This window comes from Aythya ferina (assembly GCF_964211825.1).
Source record: "Aythya ferina genome assembly, chromosome: 17".
Classification (NCBI taxonomy): domain Eukaryota; kingdom Metazoa; phylum Chordata; class Aves; order Anseriformes; family Anatidae; genus Aythya; species Aythya ferina.
In genome coordinates this window covers 4,915,053-4,923,404 of record NC_140316.1, presented here as the reverse complement: position 1 = coordinate 4,923,404, position 8,352 = coordinate 4,915,053, and the positions used below count along the sequence as shown (strand labels likewise).

Genomic DNA, 8,352 nt, shown 5'->3' with positions numbered 1-8,352 from the left:
TCTTACATGGAAATAAAAGGTCAGCTGCCCTACAAGTACGGGCAACGTATCAGAATCAAGCTCTTTTTGTCTGTAATCCTTTCTCGAGGAAAAGATTTATCCCACACCTTCCACAGACGTAGGGGAGCAGAGAATAATTTTGGAACTACTCTAATTAAAGTCAGTTTGGGCATAGTGGTACTTCTCTAGCTGTTTCTGAGACATACGCATTAGCTACAGAGAGTGTTGTGCTGTCATTGTGAGGCGCCTGCGGTGATGACTTCAGAAACAGAACTGAATTATGTCAGCACAGCACTTTGGGAACAGCTGCCTCTGTGCACGTTTAGCTGGGAGGGACAGAGAAGGGTGCTGGATGTGATGAAACCACGCGAGGATTTGTGGATCCCACCTTGAGGTGCACAGAGAGGGCCCGTGCCCTTCTGTAAGTGTTTTGATGCCTGGCTGAGGAAAAAAAAGTGTTTTTTTTTTTGTTAAGCATAAACAAGAGGCTTAAGAGTACCCCTGCCACGTTAAAATTCAGGACAGCAATGTACTTCATCACATGGGCTGGCCTGTTGAGTAGCGTCTCAGGCTGTGGTGTATGAAGATGCACTCCATCTGCTTTCAGGCTAGCACTTGCAGTGGGCAAGCTGCCTGACCTTAACATTTTTCATTTCATTTTTCACCTGAGTTTTCACCTGAGTTTTGCTTGTTCCCCACAATTCGTTCCTTCTTGGTCTTGGGAAAAAAAAATAAAATAAAATAAAAGGATTTCCTTTCCATTAATTACATGTTCTTAACTCGACAGATTCGGTTATTGGCCTGGAAGGCAAATATCTGGGCAGACTGTAAGACTTATGCTCGCAGCGTGGGACAGCTCTCGTAAAGGTGATTCAGGGTAGTTTCTGGAAAAAGAAGACATCAGATCTCCAAAACAGCTTTCTTTGTGCTAATGTAGGAAGAGCGAGCAAGAGTCAAGGTAAGAGTCCAGATACCGTAAGAAGCGGCAAGTGTGAAGGAAACTTCCTTCTGGCTGATACAGCTCCATATCTAGTGGTCAAGTATGAAGAGAGCAGTTCTAAGTTTCTTGGGGAGAGGAAAACGAAGAGAGTGGGAGATTGTACAAAGAAAAAAATGGGATTAGCTATTTCAGGGAATGCTAGTAACTGGAAAGAGAGGTTGGAAGAGTGCTTTAAGCCAAGACAGAAACTTTTTAAAAGTAAAACCTAGGAGTTGGATGAACCAAGAAATGAATACATTTTGATTATGGAGTTGTGTCCAGCGTTATCTTGGGAAATATGGTTTCCACATAAAATGTATCTGGCGCTTGAAGTTTTCCTAACGCCCTTCTCTGTGTATTCCCTACTGCTTGGTAAGCGCTGAGGTCACACTGCAGACAGCAGCACGTCCTCTCCCCACTACTTAGCTGTCTGTTTTCACAACATGTCTAGCAACAGAATGGCTTTGACACAACTGCGCCTGTGACCGAGTTCATTCAGCCTGGTGGACAAGGTAAAAGCTCCGGACAAGCGAAGGGGAGGGATGGACGTACAATATGATCACTTTAATCTCATTTCTCTAAGAATCCTCACTGAGAAAACAAAACAAACCAGAATGGAACAGAAGAGAACAAATGAAACAAGCAGCTAGCTTGCTGGAGACATTGTCTGGGAAACAGTCAAAACACTTGCAGACAAAAACATACCAAAGGACTAACTCTTTGAGCTTAATTCTAATCAAACAGCATAACCTCAAACTCCTGTTTATCTTCATAACAGGCTGGTACAGTAACATGTCACATTTGATGACTTTGCAGCATAGATGTCAGGAAGGCAGCTTGGGATCGCCTACTTCTACTTAGAGTTCAGTCTGAAGGGACGAGCAAGTAATTTTTCCTGGGTTGACGGGAATCTGTTCTAAAGTCTGTTTTCTAACACTCTTACAGACACTTCTCTGTCCATCGGCCTGTCCTGCCGACTCTGGTGTGAGTGTGAAGTTGTGGCAAGAGGGGTTTCCCATTCCTATTTGACCTGGTGGACACCAGCTTTCCTAGGAAACTGCTGATGTTGCTGAGGAGGCAGCAGTATCAAAGCCCTTGTTGACGAAGGTACAACAAGCTGGGGAGGCTTTGGCATTTCTGCACAACGCTGCTCCCTGATTGTCACTCCAGACTCAGATTCTGAAAGAAGCAAAGCAAGCTAGAGGAAAACTGTATGTCCTGGTAATTTGTGTTTGTTTATTTTTTCGTTCTTCACTTGTAAGACAATCTAAGTCTTTAAACCATTTGTTTGAAAGCACAGCTTTATGGAAATGATTATGGGTGTGCTCCTTCACCTTGTTTGGAACCTGCTTAACCTCGCTTCAGCTATAGGACACCTATGCTCAAATTTATGCTTCCCGTGATAAAGCGGTGTTCTTTCGGTATTCTTTTCTGTGATGATTGCAGGTGAGTTTGAAAAGAGTTCTCAGTATAATTCTTCATTTCCCTTGCAGTATCCAAAACTCCGTATGACAGCGGATCTTCTCCTCTGATCCAAAAAGCTCCACAGGCCAAAAGAGAATTGAGATGAAGAAGGAAATAGAGACTGCAGACCGATATTTCCAACTACCACCCGTAAGTTTTGTGAATTTGTAAGCTTTCTTTCATTGCCCTTGTGGAAAGGAACTACTCAGCTGTTTCTAACCAAAATCTCTTTGTTGTCTTCTATTGACAGACACCACCCGGCTAGCCAAGCTAAACACTTGAAAATGCAAGTAGTGGGACTACTTCCAAACCGTGCTGCTGCTTCTAAGCAGAACTGCGATGTAGGTGGGGACACAGCAAGAGGACATGTCCAGGCCAGGGTGGAACTGAAAGGCACCTGTCTGAGCCACACAACAAAGTCAGTGATTCCCAGTCGGAGACCGTTGCTCGACTAGTGACACAGCAGCTGGAGCACTTATGGTTGCTGCTGATGGGCTCCTGTGAATCAGCCAGGGACGTGAGCTATGAGAATGACTGAAGCGATTTGAAGTTACCTGAAAGAAAGAAGAGAGAAGAAGAAAAGAGGGGAAGGGAAGGGGAGGGGAGGGGAGGGAAGGGAGAGGAAGGGGAGGGGAGGGGAGGGGAGGGGAGGGGAGGGGAGGGGAGGGGAGGGGAGGGGAGGGGAGGGGAGGGGAGGGGAGGGGAGGGGAGGGGAGGGGAGGGGAGGGGATTGGACAGGAGGGGAGGGGAGGGGAGGGGAGGGGCTGGGAGGGACAGGGAGGGCTGGGGAGGGCAGGGGAAGATAGTGTAAGGGAGGATAGGATAGGGTAGTGTAGCGTAGTGTAGCGTAGTGTAGCGTAGGGGAGTGTAGCAAAGGGGAGTGTAGGGGAGTGTAGGGTAGGATAGGGGAGGGGAGTGTAGGGGAGCGTAGGGCAGGGGAGCATAGGGTAATGGTGGGTAGTGTAGCAAAGGGGAGTGTAGGGTAGTATAGGGGAGGGGAGTATAGGGGTGTGTAGGGTAGGATAGGGGAGGGGAGTGTAGCAGAGTGTAGGGACAGGGAGCGTAGGGGAGGGGAGGGAAGGGAAAAGAGGGGATGGGAGGGGAAGGGAGGGACAGGGAGGGACAGGCAGGGCAGGGGAGGGCAGAGGAAGATAGTGTAAGGGAGGATAGGATAGGGTAGCGTAGCGTAGGAGAGTATAGGATGGTGTAGGGGAGTGGAGTTTAGGGCAGTGTAGGGTAGGATAGGGGAGGGGAGTGTAGCAGAGTGTAGGGACAGGGAGCGTAGGGGAGGGGGGTGGAGGGAAGGGAAAAGAGGGGATGGGAGGGGTGGGGAGTGCTACCATAAATAAAATTGCCAAATACATGACATTTTGGATCTGGAGCCAAATATTTGTGTTGCTGAAGGGATGCAAGACACAGACTCCCGATGCCTCTTGAACAGGAGGCGTTTATTGCCCTTTTTCAGTACTACATGTACTCTCCCCGTAGCCCCACGTGCTGTCCACGCGCCCAAATCTATCATACAGTTGGTCAGAGAGCCTCAGGCACGCGCCTGGAGCCAGCCAGCAATCGCCCCTTGCCCAAAGGTCCTCTTCAACACTGTAGCCAATTCTTGATCTCAGCCTTGCCCAAGTTTTGGTTTCTACCGCTTGTTTCCTCATTACCTCTAATTCAGGGACCTGCGAAACAGCGCGAAGCCACCTGCAAATTCCTTCCCCACACGTTGCCATTCATTCCACAAGCTGATTTATCGCTGCCATCCGCGCATTGCACAGGGCCATGAAAGGTTTGGCGTGCACAGAGGTGGCTGAGGATTTTCAGAAATAACTTGCCTTAAGAACTGCATCAAGACTTTTGCTGGAAGGCAAAAGATGGGGTGATTGATTAACATAGGGATGGCAGCTGAGCAAGGGAAGCATCTTCAAAACTTCCAAATATTTCCTGTATACAGAACTACAGCTCCTCTGCTCTCCGGTTAGGAGTTTCTGTCACCTGCTTAGGAAGCAGAAGCAGTAAAATGGGATTTAGAGGATGCAGCTGAAGCATCAGTGCCAGTTAGAGGAAACCATCAGTTTACGCGGTTTGAAGAGACTTTGACCGGTTTTCCAAGGAACATGTACTAGTGCTGTGTATATATACGTCTATACATATATATGCACCTGGCTTGTATCAGAAATAGAGTGGCCATCAGGTCTAGGGAAGCCGTTGTCCCTCTGTGCTCGGCTCTGGTGAGGCCGCACCTCGAGCACTGTGTTCAGCGAAGACCTCGAGGTGCTGGAGCGTGTCCGGAGAAGGGCTCTGAAGCTTGTTAAGGGTTTAGAGAACAAGTCTTGTGAGGAGCGGCTGAGGGAGCTGGGGCTGTTCAGCCTGGAGAAAAGGAGGCTCGGGGGAGACCTTCCTGTGCTCTACAGTAAGCTTAAAGGAGGCTCCAGAGAGGTGGGGATCGCTCTCTTCTCCCAAGCCCCAATCACAGAATCACAGAATCACAGAATTTTCTAGGTTGGAAGAGACCTCAAGGTCATCGAGTCCAACCTCCAACCTAACGCTAACAGCCCTCCACTAAACCATATCCCTAAGCTCTACATCTAAGCGTCTTTTGAAGACTTCCAGGGATGGTGACTCCACCACTTCCCTGGGCAGCCTGTTCCAATGCCTCACAACCCTTTCTGTAAAGAAGTTCTTCCTAACATCTAACCTAAAACTCCCCTGGCTCAACTTAAGCCCATTTCCCCTCGTCCTGTCACCAGGCACGTGGGAGAACAGGCCAACCCCCACCTCTCTACAGCCTCCTTTAAGGTATCTGTAAAGAGCAATAAGGTCGCCCCTGAGCCTCCTCTTCTCCAGGCTGAACAAGCCCAGCTCCCTCAGCCGCTCCTCGTAGGACTTGTTCTCCAGGCCCCTCACCAGCTTCGTCGCCCTTCTCTGCACCCGCTCAAGCACCTCGATGTCCTTCTTGTAGCGAGGGGCCCAAAACTGAACACAGTACTCGAGGTGCGGCCTCACCAGAGCTGAGTACAGGGGGACGATCACCTCCCTAGCCCTGCTGGTCACGCTGTTCCTAATACAAGCCAGGATGCCGTTGGCCTTCTTGGCCACCTGAGCACACTGCTGGCTCATATTCAGCCGACTGTCCACCATCACTCCCAGGTCCTTCTCTGCCTGGCAGCTTTCCAACCATTCCTCTCCCAGCCTGTAGCTCTGCTTGGGGTTATTGCGCCCCAGGTGCAGGACCCGGCACTTGGCCTTGTTAAACTTCATGCAGTTGACCTCAGCCCATCGGTCCAGCCTATCCAGATCCTCCTGCAGAGCTTTCCTACCCTCAAGCAGATCGACACACGCACCTAACTTGGTGTCATCTGCGAACTTACTGAGGGTGCACTTGATGCCCTCGTCCAGATCATCGATGAAGATATTAAAGAGGACCGGCCCCAGCACCGAGCCCTGGGGGACGCCACTAGTGACTGGCCTCCAACTGGACTTGGCTCCATTCACCACGACTCTTTGGGCCCGGCTATCCAGCCAGTTTCTAACCCAACGAAGCGTGCGCCAGTCCAAGCCAAGAGCAGCCAGTTTCTTGAGGAGAATGCTGTGGGAGACGGTGTCAAAAGCCTTGCTGAAGTCAAGGTAGACCACATCCACAGCCTTTCCCTCATCCACCCAGCGCGTCACTCTGTCATAGAAGGAGATCAGGTTCGTCAGGCATGACCTGCCTTTCATAAAGCCATGCTGACTGGGCCTGATCGCCTGCTTCCCCTTCAAGTGCTGCATGATGACTCTCAGGAGGATCTGCTCCATGAGCTTTCCTGGCACTGAGGTCAAACTGACAGGCCTGTAGTTTCCTGGGTCTGCCCTCCGGCCCTTCTTGTAGATGGGCATCACGTTTGCTAGCCGCCAGTCGATTGGGACCTCCCCCGATAGCCAGGACTGTTGATAAATGATGGACAGCGGCTTGGCCAGCTCCTCTGCCAGTTCCCTCAGTACCCTTGGGTGGATCCCATCTGGCCCCATCGACTTGTGCACATCTAAGTGCCGTAGTAGGTCACCAACCAGTTCTTCATGGATAATGAGGGCCACATCCTGCTCCCCATCCCCTTCCACCAGCTCAGGGTACTGGGTATCCAGAGAACATCCGGTATTGCCGCTAAAGACTGAGGCAAAGAAGGCATTGAGCACCTCCGCCTTTTCCTCATCTCTTGTAACTAAGTTTCCCCCCGCATCCAGTAAAGGATGGAGATTCTCCTTAGTCCTCCTTTTTGTGTTGATGTATTTATAGAAACGTTTTTTGTTATCTTTAACGGCAGTAGCCAGATTGAGCTCCAGATGAGCTTTGGCCTTCCTAATTTTGTCCCTGCACAGCCTCGCTACTTCTTTAAAGTCCTCCTTAGTGGCCTGCCCACTTTTCCAAAGCTTATAAACCCTCTTTTTCCTCCTAAGATCAAGCCACAATTCTCTGTTGAGCCAGGCCGGTCTTCTTCCCCGCCAGCTCGTCTTTGGGCACGTGGGAACAGACCGTTCCTGCGCCATTAAGACTTCCCTCTTGAAGAGCGCCCAGCCTTCCTGGACCCCTCTGCCCTTCAGAACCGCCTCCCAAGGGACTCCACCAACCAGTGTCCTGAGCAGCTCAAAGTCAGCCCTCCGAAAGTCCAATACAGCGGTTTTACTGGTCCCCTTCCTGGCCTCGCCAAGAATAGTGAACTCCACCATTGCGTGGTCACTCTGCCCTAGACAGCTCCCGACGATCACGTCCTCCACCAGTCCTTCTCTGTTTGTGAAGAGAAGGTCTAGCGGGGCACCTCCCCTGGTAGGCTCACTAACCAGCTGCGTCAGGAAGCTATCTTCCACGCTCTCCAGAAACCTCCTAGACTGCTTTCTCAGGGCTGTGTTGTGCTTCCAGGATATGTCAGGGAAGTTGAAGTCCCCCACGAGTACAAGAGCTGATGATTTTGCAACCTCTGTCAGCTGCCTGTAGAATTCCTCATCCGTCTCCTCATCCTGGTTCGGCGGTCTATAGCAGACCCCGACCAGGACACTAGCCTTGTTGTCCCTGCCAATCCTAACCCAAAGGGACTCGACCTTGTCATTCCCAACCTCGAGTTCTACAGCCTCGAAAGACTCTCTAATATAGAGAGCCACACCACCACCCCTTCTATGCTGCCTGTCCCTTCTATAGAGCTTATAGCCAGGCATTGCAGCACTCCAGTCATGAGACTGGTCCCACCACGTCTCCGTGATGGCAACCAAGTCGTAGCCTGCCTGCCGCACGATGGCTTCCAGCTCCTCCTGTTTGTTACCCATGCTGCGTGCATTGGTGTAGATGCACTTCAGCTGGGCCATTGCCTTATCCTCCGGCCTTGCCATTGTTCCCCCTGGCACAGCCCCAACAATCCTAGCCTCAGCCCCATCCCCCTTCCTACCTAGTTTAAAGCCCTCTCAATGAGCCCTGCCAGTTCCTGGCCCAGGATCCTTTTTCCCCTAAAAGATAGGGACCCGTCTGCGGCCATCAGGCCAGGTGCTGAGTAAAGTACCCCATGATCAAAAAACCCAAGATTTCTGCGTTGGCACCAGCCCCGGAGCCACGTGTTTAACAGGTGGGCTTTCCGTGTCCTCTCTGAACTCCTCCCTGCCACCATAGGGATGGACGAAAACACCACTAACCGACCCAGCCCCCCAAGTCACAAGACAAGAACAAAAACCCTCAAGCTGTACCAGGGGAGGCTTAGGTTGGTTATTATGAAAAATTTCTTCACGGAAAGAGTTGCTCTGGTGGGTTTACGTGGCAAGGTGTTGGTAGCAGGGGGCCATAGGGGTGGCTTCTGTGAGAAGAAGCTTTTCTTCGATCCAGGAAGAACGGGATACATAAGGCCTGAAGACCGAGTTGCTTGACAACTTAGAGCGAGACGTATTGTTCA

The 8,352-nt window shown here is 50.7% G+C and overlaps 1 long non-coding RNA gene across 1 annotated transcript; it reads left to right on the top strand.

The window, feature by feature from the left end:
* The first annotated feature begins 1,612 nt into the window (after nucleotides 1–1,612).
* LOC311446281 lies at nucleotides 1,613–3,017 on the top strand. Its single transcript, XR_014698821.1, has 3 exons — nucleotides 1,613–2,200; nucleotides 2,473–2,593; nucleotides 2,694–3,017. It is a non-coding gene; the product is annotated as an uncharacterized lncRNA (long non-coding RNA).
* The last annotated feature ends 5,335 nt before the right edge of the window (nucleotides 3,018–8,352 follow it).